Source organism: Dermacentor andersoni, chromosome 9 (assembly GCF_023375885.2).
Source record: "Dermacentor andersoni chromosome 9, qqDerAnde1_hic_scaffold, whole genome shotgun sequence".
Classification (NCBI taxonomy): domain Eukaryota; kingdom Metazoa; phylum Arthropoda; class Arachnida; order Ixodida; family Ixodidae; genus Dermacentor; species Dermacentor andersoni.
In genome coordinates, this window is record NC_092822.1 from 120,490,205 (window position 1) to 120,502,865 (window position 12,661).

At 49.7% G+C, this 12,661-nt stretch overlaps 1 long non-coding RNA gene across 1 annotated transcript in view; it reads right to left on the minus strand.

Annotated features, from left to right (window-relative positions):
- Window positions 1-440: 440 nt before the first annotated feature.
- The window catches only part of LOC140213259 (uncharacterized), a 42,195-nt gene continuing 29,974 nt past the window's right edge, over window positions 441-12,661 (minus strand). Inside the window, exon 3 of the long non-coding RNA XR_011890215.1 lies at window positions 441-516. This is a non-coding gene — a long non-coding RNA (uncharacterized lncRNA). The remainder of the gene's footprint in view (window positions 517-12,661) is intronic.

Here is a 12,661-nt window from a genome sequence, read left to right on the forward strand (position 1 = left end):
GCTATGCACTTAATTGCTCGTCCCTGTTGGAAGTGCAGATATTGCAGTGGACACTGCTGCGAGCTTGCATTTTTGACAATCTTAATAAATGAATGTAAACGGCAAAGTTTGTGCGTATATCTTTTTTCCCAACAGCACTGACGGGCTGCAATAACAAGTATCAAAGCGGTGCTAAACATGTGTAAAGCTCAGTCTTTCAAGTGGGAAGGAAGGACTGCACACTGGGCTCTCACTACGAAAAAAAATGCGTGATAATAACAGGCGTAGAATACTCCATTACACACTTTAGTATAATTTCGTTGCTCAACTCCTCGACCTGTGTAATTGTCCTCTAGAATAATTCATAACACTCTGCAAAGGTTTCCACTGTATAGAATGACCTGGGGCACTTCCTTTTATCGCTGTGTACGCCAATCTGCCTACCTGTTCTGTGGTCCTGTCGAATCAAGACAGTGAGGAGGCAGAAAAGCGCGAAAAGCCCGACAATAGGCAGCCACCAGAGCCAGGTATCAGGACCTGTGGCAATGCAGCAAGTTCACATTCGAATGTTTCACAGCATACATTTATTTTTCGTGAGCTCGATAATGATATGATTCAAGACTCTTGTACTCTACAACAAACCACGCTTATTGCAGCAAATGAAATAAGCCTTACATGTCGCGTTTTAGATTCGGTTGAGGACTGTACTTCATGGTTTTCTCGGCCTTTCTTTCCAACAGTGTAGGCGCCACATTTTTGTGGTCAAGTGGGCGTGGCGTACTACGTCACAAACATGAGTAGCGCTCTACCATCAGGTTTGCACAGTTGGACTGGTGCACGTGATTGCGTTCTACTTCTAAGCCCACATGTTCTCAGCAGGATCATGGACAGTGGCGTCACTAGGCTTACCCGCATTCGGTGCGGATGCTCGACATGTCACCGCTCCCCTCATTCTCTTCCAACCTCCTCCTATTTCCTAACGCACATTTTGTATAGTGAATGTGAAATATTTTAAAAGAGCAAACTTCCTACTTTTGCCTGTAATTCGGCATTGATTCCTGCAAAATATTAATAACAATAAAAAGAGACAATACGGTGACAGTTTTACACGTCACATTCTGTAAGCGTCCTCAAAATTGGCCTATTGGTCCCCAAGCACGTATTGCAGAGGAAACGGGCCATGTTCTGATGTCATAATGCAGAACACCACTAAAGCACAAACTGCCGTAACCGCGTAATGTCAGGAAGAAGAGCGCGCTGCACTTTAGACGCTGTTCTCCCGACAATGTTGCCATTGCCATCGCTAGTGCATGTTCCAGACGGCGGAACTGCACGGAAACCACTCTGGCAGAGAAAACGCGCTGCTTCAATAGCAGTTTTCATTAATGTGTCAGCAATATAGGCCTACTTTTCTGGGAAATCTGTCCGTCCATGCATAACGCTTGCCACGATGTGCTCCATGGGTATACACGGGGTCCTATGGGGGTATATTTCCCAATGCCTGATGTCTAAGCATGACCACTGAGGTTTATGATTATGAATACAGTACACCTACAGTTACAGCCGGCATCGAAACAAAGTAGACGATTACAGTCGGTGTAACAAGTAAAGCAACCGCTGCTAGAAAAATCAGAGCACAAGAAAGACACTGGACGTAGAAAAGGAACCCACCCCCGGCCCGTGTGGTGAGAGCGTTCCCCGTGTTCGTTTCACCCGTCCTGTGTCCTTCTTGCGCTCTAAGTTTTCTTGTAATACATTACCGACTAGCCCACCTACTCGTCCTAAAGCAGCCGTCTTTCCGCAAACAGAAGTCTAAGCTCATGTATGACAGGACGTTAAGAGATTTCAATGCAAACGTCACCATCATTCGATCAGACGCTTACGGATACGTCAGAGACGTATGTGAGCAAGATGAACGACTGGAAACAATGCTTACGCACTGATAAGTCGCACTAGGCAGTTTCTACACTTAAAATTAAGCTCTTCTTTCAAGCGGAAGCTTATACATCTGCTTTCACGCCATGAATTTCAGCTTTAGTTTCACGCCACAGCCGCTCGGCAAAGCGTAAATGGAATGTCTATTCGTAAGTACCGAAAAGCAACATGAAAAAGGGAGGGGTATGCATGGTGGCGAAACGAGAGCCTTATTTGCGCGCAATTTCATGGCATCAGCACAGCAATTTCGGACAGTTTTATCTTTTATGCACTAAAAACAATTTAATTTGTGGTTTTCATCGCGACTTCTTTAAGGCAAAAGCTTTGGGTGGCTCACGGGACGAAAATGGCAATGTCCAGCGCTACGCCGCCCGGCGTTGTGGCACCAAAATTTGTGACACCTAAATTCACAGGAAGTTGAGCCCTCGTCCTTTGGTGAGGGTCGAACCCTCTACATGTGCAGGTTATTAAGGCGATTGTAATTAATTCCGTCGATCTTTAGTGGAAGCCGAGCCCATGACCTTTGTTGCTAATTAGGGCGAACTAGGCCGTCAATTTCTTTATATGATAGTCTGACGACGAGGCAAATAAGAAGCGTCAGCACGACCTGTGGTGTTAAATAAGTGAAAGTTAATTAAGACACAGGTAATTAAGATATAGTTGAGACATTCGAACCCCCGACTTCTCGTGGCAGTCGTAACCACTTGGAGATATGGGCGAACTGGTCATATATTCTACTTGAATTCCAGTTCACATTGGGGTGGACGAGAGTAGAATCCACAACTTTTGGTGTTAATTAAGCCAAAGTTAATTATTCCATGATGATTAGGATATAGTTTATTAAGGCAGTGGAACTCATGACCTTTGCTGCGAGAAAAGAATAAGAAATAATGGCACATTAGAATGGAAATGTGAAGTACCACAATGAATGTCTCGTGAGCAGGCAGGCGTTCGCCTTCAACCTGTTTAGCCTATGCTAAACTGACTGTCTTTTTTTTTTGCCGAATTTAGCGTTTGCTGCAGTTACAGGCATTGAATGTATCACTGATTAGCACTGCTGCACAAACATCTTTTGCTTGGTATATTTCGATAGGAGCTAAATAGTCGGGCGCTCCTACTTCAACACCTGCCCCGAAAATTCCAGGATATATTAAGCATGGTGTATAAAACGATCGATTAATTATATTTGATCAGCGATCATGTAAGCATTGCTAACTACATTGTGAATTCTCCTTTACACATTATCATACACTAAATCAACCGCCATACGCAACCTTTGGAATGAAGCAGCCATTTATAGGAGATTTAGTAACGAACAGAACCTTCAAGCTTTGCGCCTTTGAAGGCATATCTCTGCACACGCAAGCCCCATGTTCAGCATGTGTATGCAGCTCCCAACGACAGAGTGAGCAAAAAGAAATACACTATACATGTTTCAAGGCCACCTTAGCTTCTTCAAGAAAGTGGGAGGTGGACGTGTGTTGGATTTGTAATCTCTGTTCGGGCACTGACGCGTTATTTCATCATGAGCAGCCCTGCGGACTGTTTCTTAGAGCGATAAGATTGACAACAGCAACCCTAAGACTCGCGAGTGCGTCGTTTCTCATATGACGCTGCCGGCGTCATGGTGTATCAGGCCACGTAAACAAATACTTGAGAGCTCGCACCACGTACGCTGTTCCGCCAGCTTTATCTGCGTCAGCCTATTCTCCTCATCGGCCCACTGAGCTTCCGCAGACGTTGACCTCATTCGGCTTATAGTCGCGGAAAACAACAAAAAGCTCAAAATTGGCTGCTCAGGCAGCTGCACCTGGACTGGTAGTTAGAACATTATTTTCGTTTCTTTCTTTGTTACAGAAAGAGGAAACGAGCGCTAAAGGCCTGGTGGCTTAAAAGACGCTGTTGTTCTTAAGCGCGTTCGACATACATGATAATTGAACGCTAACAAGATACATATATGATAATTCATGATAATTCAAGTGGAGCCACTGATCCTAGCGACGATCATCTTGCACACCGATTTCGTAATTGTACTTTGCAGATGTTTGCTCTTTTAATGATTCTCAAATGCACCTGAGGAAGAATTCACTAAGCTGCACCTTTCGTATGCAATTTCATCGCCAAAAAGTTCTTACCATAAAATAAGGGGGCAACTGAAGTGGCAACGGATTTAACCTATGGCGTCGTATCAGAGCGAGCAGGAAGTACAGCTCGGATTATATGACAACAAAATAACGAAGCGCGGTGAAATGATGGTATGATCGCACATCATGCGTCGGTCCTTAAGTTTATCATCATCATTACCACCATCATCAGCAGCAGCAGCCTGGCCACGCCCACTGCAGTGCAAAGGCCTCTCCCATACTTCTCCGACTACCATGGTCTTGAGCTAATTGTGGCCATGTTGACCCTCCAAACTTCTTAATCTCATCCGCTCACCTAAGTTTCCGCCGACCCGTGCTAGGCTTCCCTTCTCTTGGAATCCAGTCCGTAACCCTTAATGACCGTCGGTTATCTGCCCTCCTCATTACATGTCCTGCCCATGCTAATTTCTTTTTCTTGGTATCAACTAAAATGTCATTCTCTCGCGTTTGTTTGCTACCCAATCTGCCCTTTTCTTATCCCTTAACGTTACACCCATCATTCTTCTTTTCATAGCTCGCTGCGTGGTCCTCAATTTAAGTAGAACCCTTTTCTCAAGCCTCCAGATTTCTGCCCCGTAGGTGAGTACCCGTAAGACACAGCTGTTATACTTTTTCTCCTGAGAAATGATGGCAACCTGCTGTTCATGATCTAAGAATGCCTGCCGAACACACCCCAGCCCAATCTTATTCTTCTGATTATTTAAGTCTCATGATCCAGGTCCGCGGTCACTACCTGTCCTATGTAGATGTATTCCCTTACCACTTCCAGTGCCTCGCTACCTATCGTAAACTGCTGTTCTATTCCGAGACTGTTAAACATTACTTTAGTTTTCAGCAGATTAATTTTTAAACCCGCCCTTCTGCTTTGCCTGTCCAGGTCAATGAGCATGAATTGCAATTGGTCCCCTGAGTGACTAAGCGAGGCAATATCATCAGGGAATCGTTAGTTACCAAGATATTTACCATTACCTCCCCAATTCTTCCAAATTCAGGTCTCTGAATACACCTGCAAACACGCTGTAAATAGCATTGGACAGATCGTATCTCCCCGCCTGACGCCATTCTTTAATGGGATTTTGTTGCTTTCTTTACGAAGGACCACGGCGGCTGTGGAGCCACTATAGATATTGTTACGTAGGAAGACGCAGGCGAAAAGCTATGTACAAGTATATTTAGAAGAAAATACGCTGCGCTTGGCCAAGAGGCAACAGCCCGCGCTAGCTTCTCATCGTCGTCGTTGTCTTAGCACTGCTCGCCTTTTCGTGATCGCACATATTGTTCCGTAGCACTACCCCCGGCTGCAAAAGCGCCATCCCGGAGCGACTAAAGATCGGACTCGGAAGCAGTGTAGTAGGCCTTGAGCCTACTGACATGCACGACATCACTTGATGCCAGAAGAGAGGACGAGGTTGAACCCACAGGAGCGATTTCGTAAGTCACAGGCGTCACCTGGCGCAGCACGCGGTAGGGCCCTGTGTATCGCGAAAGGAGCTTCTCTGAAAGTCCGACGTGGCGACAGGATGACCACAGGAGCACGAGCGCACCAGGCGAAAACTGTACGTCACGATGGCGGGCGTTGTAATGACACTGCTGATGGCTTGTGAGGCCGTCAGTCGAGCACGGGCAAGCTGGCGTGCATGGTCGGCGAGGGCGATGGCGTCGCGCGCATACTCGCTTGTTGAAATCGCAGCAGGAGGAAGTGCCATATCTAGGGGCAAGGTAGGTTCGCGACCGTACAGTCGATAAAATGGAGAAAATCGGCTGGTGTCATGCCGGGAAGAATTGTACGCAAATGTTACGTAAGGAAGGGCAATGTCCCAGTCGTGGTGGTCTTTGGAAACGTACTTGGACAGCATATCGGTAAGAGTACGGTTTAACCACTCTGTCAGGCTATTGGTTTGAGGATGGTATGAGGTAGTCAGTTTGTGTTGAATGGAGCAGGAACGCACAATGTCAGCGATAACTTTCGAGAGGAAGTTTCGACCACGGTCAGTAAGCAGCTTCGCGGGGTGCCATGAAGCAAGATAACGTCACGCAAGAGAAAGTCCGCGACGTCAGTGGCGCAACTGGTAGGGAGAGCCCGAGTGATAGCGTATCGGGTGGCGTAATCAGTCGCGACGGCTACCCATTTGTTCCCAGAGGATGACGTGGGAAAGGGACCGAGCAAGACTAATCCAACACGAAAGAACGGTTCTACAGGGACGGTGATCGGCTGGAGATGACCGGCAGGTAGCACCTGAGGTGTTTTCCGACGCTGGCAGGGATCACAGGCAGCAACATAGCGTCGAACGGAGCGAGCGAGACCAGGCCAATAGAAGCGGCGACGGACGCGGTCGTACGTGCGGGTTACCCCAAGATGTCCTGCAGTGGGTGCGTCATGCATCTCAAAGAGCACAGTCTGTCGTAGCTGTTTTGGCACGACAAGAAGAAGATCAGAGCCGTCAGGGAGGAAGTTCCTTCGATACAGAATGCCGTCCTGGAGGACATATCGGCGAACGGATGCGTCGGTAGGTGTTGAGCGCAGACGCTCGATAAGTGCTCGCAGCGCAGGTCTCGGTACTGCTCATCGGTGATGTTAGCGAAGGCAGACACACAGAAAATGCCGTTGGCGCTACTACTGTCGGCGTCGTCAGGCTCGTCGACCGGGTAGCGAGACAGGTAGTCAGCGTCCTTGTGTAGACGGCCAGATTTATAGGTGACAGTATACGAATATTCTTGGAGGCGTAAGGCCCAGCGACTAAGTCTTCCTGTAGGATCTTTCAGTGAGCATAACCAGCAAAGTGCGTGATGGTCTGTGACAACGGAAAAGGGTCGGCCATATAAGTATGGGCGGAATTTCGCAACCACCCAAACTAGGGCCAGACACTCACGCTCAGTGATGGAATAGTTGCGCTCCGCGGGTGAGAGGAGCCTGCTGGCGTAAGCGATAACACGGTCGTGGCCATGCTGGCGTTGTGCCAGTACTGCGCCAATTCCGTGACCGCTGGCATCAGTACGGACTTCGGTAGGCGCAGAAGGATCGAAATGGGCCAGAACGGGAGGCGTTGTGAGAATGTCGATTAGATGTGAGAATGCAGAGGCCACGTTATCGCCCCACTGGAAAGGGGCGTCTTTTTTCAAAAGCTCGGTTAATGGTCGTGCTATGGCGGCGAAATCTCTCACGAAACGGCGGAAGTACGAACAAAGGCCGATGAAGCTGCGCACATCCTTGACACACTTCGGAACAGGGAAGTGCGCAACAGCATGGATCTTGCCTGGGTCCGGTTGCACTCCGTTCGCGTCAACGAGATGACCTAGGACGGTAAGCTGGCGACGGCCGAATTGACACTTCGATGCGTTGAGTTGCAGACCGGCTCGACGAAAAACGTCCAGGACTGCTGAGAGGCGCTCGAGGTGCGTAGCGAACGTTGGGGAGAATATGATAACGTCATCCAAGTAGCACAGGGACGTGGACCATTTGAAACCGTGAAGAAGGGAGTCCATCATGCGTTCAAAAGTGGCAGGGGCGTTACATAGACCGAACGGCATCACTTTGAATTGATAAAGACCATCGGGTGTTACAAAAGCAGTCTTCTCGCGGTCGAGATCGTCCGCGGCAATCTGACGGTAGCTGGAGGGAAGGTCAATAGAGGAGAAATAGCGAGCACCGTGGAGGTAATCAACGGCGTCATCAATTCGAGGTAGGGGATACACGTCCTTTTTGGTAACCCTGTTAAGGTGCCGATAGTCCACGCAAAAGCGCCATGAGCCATCCTTCTTTTTGAGCAGAACAGCAGGTGACGCCCATGAACTATATGATGGTTCAATAATGTTCTTGGCAAGCATTTTGCGAACTTCTGCGTGTATAACTTGACGCTCAGCTGGTGACACTCGATACGGGCGGCGATGAATAGGAGTGGCATCGCCGGTATTAATGCGATGTTTGACAGCTGTAGTTTGGGCCAAAGGGCGATCGTTAAAGTAAAAAATATCGTGGTAGGAAAACAGAACGCGGTAGAGTTCACGAGCGTGCTCGGACGGCAAGTCGGGCGCAATCATTTTCTGTAAGTCAGCGATGGTACAATTTGCCGACTGCGATGGTAGAGGAGCATCGGATGAAGTGTCGTCTACTGCAATGGATGCTACTGAGTGATCCGCGAATGAGCAAAGCTGGCCCAGAGACATCCCGCGCGGCAGCACTTGTGTCGTCAAGCCAAACTTGACCACTGGCAGGCAGACGCAATGCGCCGTAATAGATAAAACTGTATGAGGTACTGTGATCCCGTGTGTAAGGAGGACGTCTTGCATAGGAGCCGCGATGTAGTGACCGTCGGGGATTAGTGGAGAAGACACTAGGTCAACGTAGGTCAGTGCCGAAGGTGGCAAGCGAACGAAGTTGACGGAACTGAGGCGACTGGGGTGTGGTTCAGCAGGATCCAGAACAGGCAGGTCCAGGCGGAGAGTACTGGCGGAACAATCGATGAGAGCAGAATGTGCGGAGAGGAAGTCTAAGCCGAGGATGATGTCATGGGGACAGTGGGCGATGACTGTGAATAGCACGACTGTTGAGCGATCGGCGAAGGAGATGCGGGCGGTACACATACCAATTACGGGGGCTGTTCCGCCATCGGCGACACGGACAACAGGCATCGCGGCGGGCGTGATAATTTTCTTGAGCCGGTTACGAAGGTCAGCGCTCATTACGGACAAATGCGCCCCAGTGTCTATGAGTGCAGACACAGAAACACCGTCGACTTGCACGTCAAGAAGGTTCAGATGAGTGGGTAACGTCAGTAGAGGATTTGGCGGCGTAGGGAGCAATGCAGCGCCACCTCGAGGCGCTGCATCGTCTAGTTTTCCGGCTGGGAGCGGCGTCCGAAGGGAGTCGGCGAATAGGAGTGACGGGGCTGGGGAGAGCGAGATTGTCGTTGTTGGGGCGAAGGCGAACGAGAATAGGCGCGGTTCGGTGCAGGAGAATCAGCGGCGGCGTTAACGGAGCGTGCGGCATAGGGACGAGAAGGGCCACCTGGGGGGCGAGAGCAGGCGGTATAAGTAGGCCGGGTCGGGGAACTCCAGCGACTGCGACAGTGCCGAGAAATGTGCCCGATTCGATGGCAGTGGAAACAAATGGGCTTGTCGTCAGGAGTGCGCCATTCATATAGGTTGCGGAAACGTGGTGGGTAAGAAGGTACGGGACGGGGCGGAATCGAAGAAGCCGGGCGGGTATAAGGACGATGGGCCGAGCAGATGGTGTGAAGACCCATATTTTCGAACTCTTGGCGGACAACTGCCTGGATCAGTGAGATCGTGACTGCAGATGTGTTGGTGGGACTGGAGTCGAAGGCAGCCGGATAGGTGGCCTCGATCTCACGCCGGACGATCCTGGTAACATCGGCAGTGTTGTTGGGACGAGGAGAGTCGGCACAGGAAGATGTCGCTGGGGTGTTGGGCAGACGGGCAAACTGCTGGTCAATACGTCGGCTTTTAGCGAGTTCCAGGCGGCGGCACTCTTTTCTAACAGCATCCACCGTCGCTACGTTGTTGCAAACGAGCAAGTTGAAGGCGTCATCGGCAATGCCTTTGAGGATGTGGGCAACCTTGTCTGACTCAGTCATGTGGGCGTCAGCTTTGCGGCACAGAGCCAAGACGTCCTGAATGTACGTGACATAGGGCTCTGTTGACGTCTGCACACGGCCGGAAAGCGCCTTCTGCGCGGCAAGTTGGTGGCCGTAGGGGTTGCCGAACAAGTTCCGAAGCTTTGTCTTAAGTGAATCCCAACTGGTGAGCTCATCTTCGTGCGTGCGATAGCAAACTCTAGGTGGGCCACCGAGGTAAAAGACTACGTTGACGAGCATAATAGTAGGGTCCCACCGGTTACTGCGGCTGACGTGTTCGTACAGGCTGATCCAGTCATCGAAGTATCCCCATCTTTGCCCGAGAATACGCCAGGATCACGGGGAGCGGGGAGAGTGATGTTGGTCGTCGAAGTGGCAGGAGGTGTCGGAACTGGCGGAGTCCGGTTGTCGTCGCCGGGAGCCGTGAAGTAAGGCTCGACGTACCGTCCACTGCGAAGCTCCGTGACGAGGTACAGGGAACGTCCACCTCCACCAGATATGTTACGTAGGAACACGCAGACGAAAAGCTATGTACAAGTATATGTCTTCGCACTGCTCGCCTTTTCGTGATCGCACATATTGTGCCGCAGCAATATCTTTCAGTATTTTTGCATATGGCTCGTCTACACCCTGATTCCGTAACGCCTGCATGACTGCTGAGGTTTCGACTGAATCAAACGCTTTCTCGTAATCGATGAAAGCTATATATAAGGGTTGGTTATATTCCGCATATTTCTCTATCGCCTGATTGGTAGTGTGAATATGGTCTGTTGTTGAGTAGCTTTTACGAAATCCGAAATTAAGGTTACCACTGTAAGGCAAATCAGTGCAGACAGCTTCTCGGCAACTTCCCTTTATGGGGGTCTACTACACCAGAAAAAGCTACCGCGCTCGCCGGTTCACCGCACCGCTGTAAAAAGAATGGCAGTGGAAGTGTAACGCATTCTTCTCACATTTATGCGAGTGACGGGACTGATGGGCCCATGGAGCCTATATGTAGCACCGAAAGAGACGCTCGGGTGGAGGAATCGCCGGCCAGGTTTGCTAGGTTAAATCCGCCTATTGCAAAATAATCACCACCATGGTATTACAATACGATTAAATGTATTTATTTCGATATTACGGAAAGAAACAAGATAGAAAGTTGCGTTATGAATAGTTCATATGATCTCGAGGCAAGGCCACAAGCAGCTGTATGTGCATTCGTAAGCTATGTGATCGCAATGCCTAGGGTTGCGGGTGTGGTTATAAAGCCAAGCATAGGCTCAACGTCAGCTCCCTTCGCAGGCGGTACCATATACGGTGCTTTTGGACGATGTCGTCGAGCGCCAATCGACGATAAAATTTGGCTTCTTTTGCATATGAGGAGTACACGGAGAGCTATGAAAGCGGCCTTGAAAGAGAAATGCAGAAAGAAGCCTTGGATACAGACACAACTGAAATTATGGCAGAAACGTTCACTACGTCGCACCCGCATGGGCAAGTTTCTCTGCCTATCACACTTGTGGTCTCACTGCCACTTGTGGTTCACGGCTCGCACGCTCCAATGAAACTTACGGTACCACGCGGGTTCGAGCACTCCGAGCCGCCACATTCACGCTCGCTCCCGCTTGCTGTGCGGGCCCAGCCGGACCCTGCTGAGGAAAGCCAGACCGCGCGCGCCCCAAGGGACACCCCAGGCCAAGCTGCCCGAATAGAACGTGACATTTATTAGACTGGCTTTCGATACAGCAACGGTTAACAACACCACTAAATCTGAATCTACTTGTTATATAACGTGTCCAAGTAAAGAAGAAAGAACCAAGTCTTGAGAAGCCGCCTGTCCTTCCGCCAGCGCCTGCCAGCGCTTAACCCGCACTGAAGCAAGTGGAAAAAGAAATAAACGAAGAAACGGACGCGGGCCACGATCGAAATCGAGACGAGACTATACGGAAGAGCGCGCGCGCCCACCGAGGCCGGGATCCCGATGAGCCGAAGGAACCGTCGGCCCGCAGAGAAGAACACGTACACACCTCCCGACACCTGGATGTGGTCTTCTCAGGTGCGCAGCCAGACCCCACGTGAGAAAGGCTGAAAGATGCTCTTTTCAACAAGTACAACATAACAAAAAGTCGTAATCACTACAAACAAACCCTCCTTCGCACCCGCTACTTTCAGATAACAAATATGAGCAACTTAATAACAAGCATAGCAAACTTAAAAGAGAATACACCCACATATGAGACGCGCAGCCATGAAAAATGGCTCATACCCTTTTCGAGAACAAACTACGGCCATCAAATGCTGGCAAATACCTTGCCACGGCTACTAAATTGTTATCTAGAAGCCGGCATTGACATGCATGCCTTTACACCATCGGAGCTCATCTGTCTGGCGAAAACTACGATTTAAATCACCATGGTTCAGTAAAACCACATGTATTCACAGTGAAAGAAATGTAATTACTCTAATTGATTTAACCCACTGTTCTTTATTTTTTCATTTCTGAAAGTGTTCTTTGCCACTGGTGTGCCAAAATGTAAAGGGGGCCAGGGATCACTCAAGCTGCCAATAAGCAGCTTTTACCTTGGCCTCCTCCATGTGCTTGTAAATGGGCCAAAATAAAAAAAATGAGAATGAAATGAAATGAAATCCCGCTAGAATGTAGGCCAACGGGGAAGCCGGTTGACTTTTCCGTGGGCGAGATAATATACGAGGGGCAGAGGGCTCTTCTTCTTCTTCGTGATTTTGGAGGGGGAAAATACGCTCAGTTCTGCAGCCCATATGGGAGCACGGCGCAGCGTAATGGGGAATGGGGGCGGGGAAAGAAAGATGAGAGGATAGAGGGGGAAAGGGAGAGATTGGTTTTAGGCAGCAGACGTCAGCATCATCCAGGGGCGATGGCCGGCGCTCGGGCAGAGGCCGTGCGAGGCCGGAGTCTATTGGCGATCTAGGAGCCCGTTTGTGTACACATATTCAAGCAGGCTTGCCAGTGCTGGGAGGTGGTAGCGGGCCGGGAAGAGCAGGTGT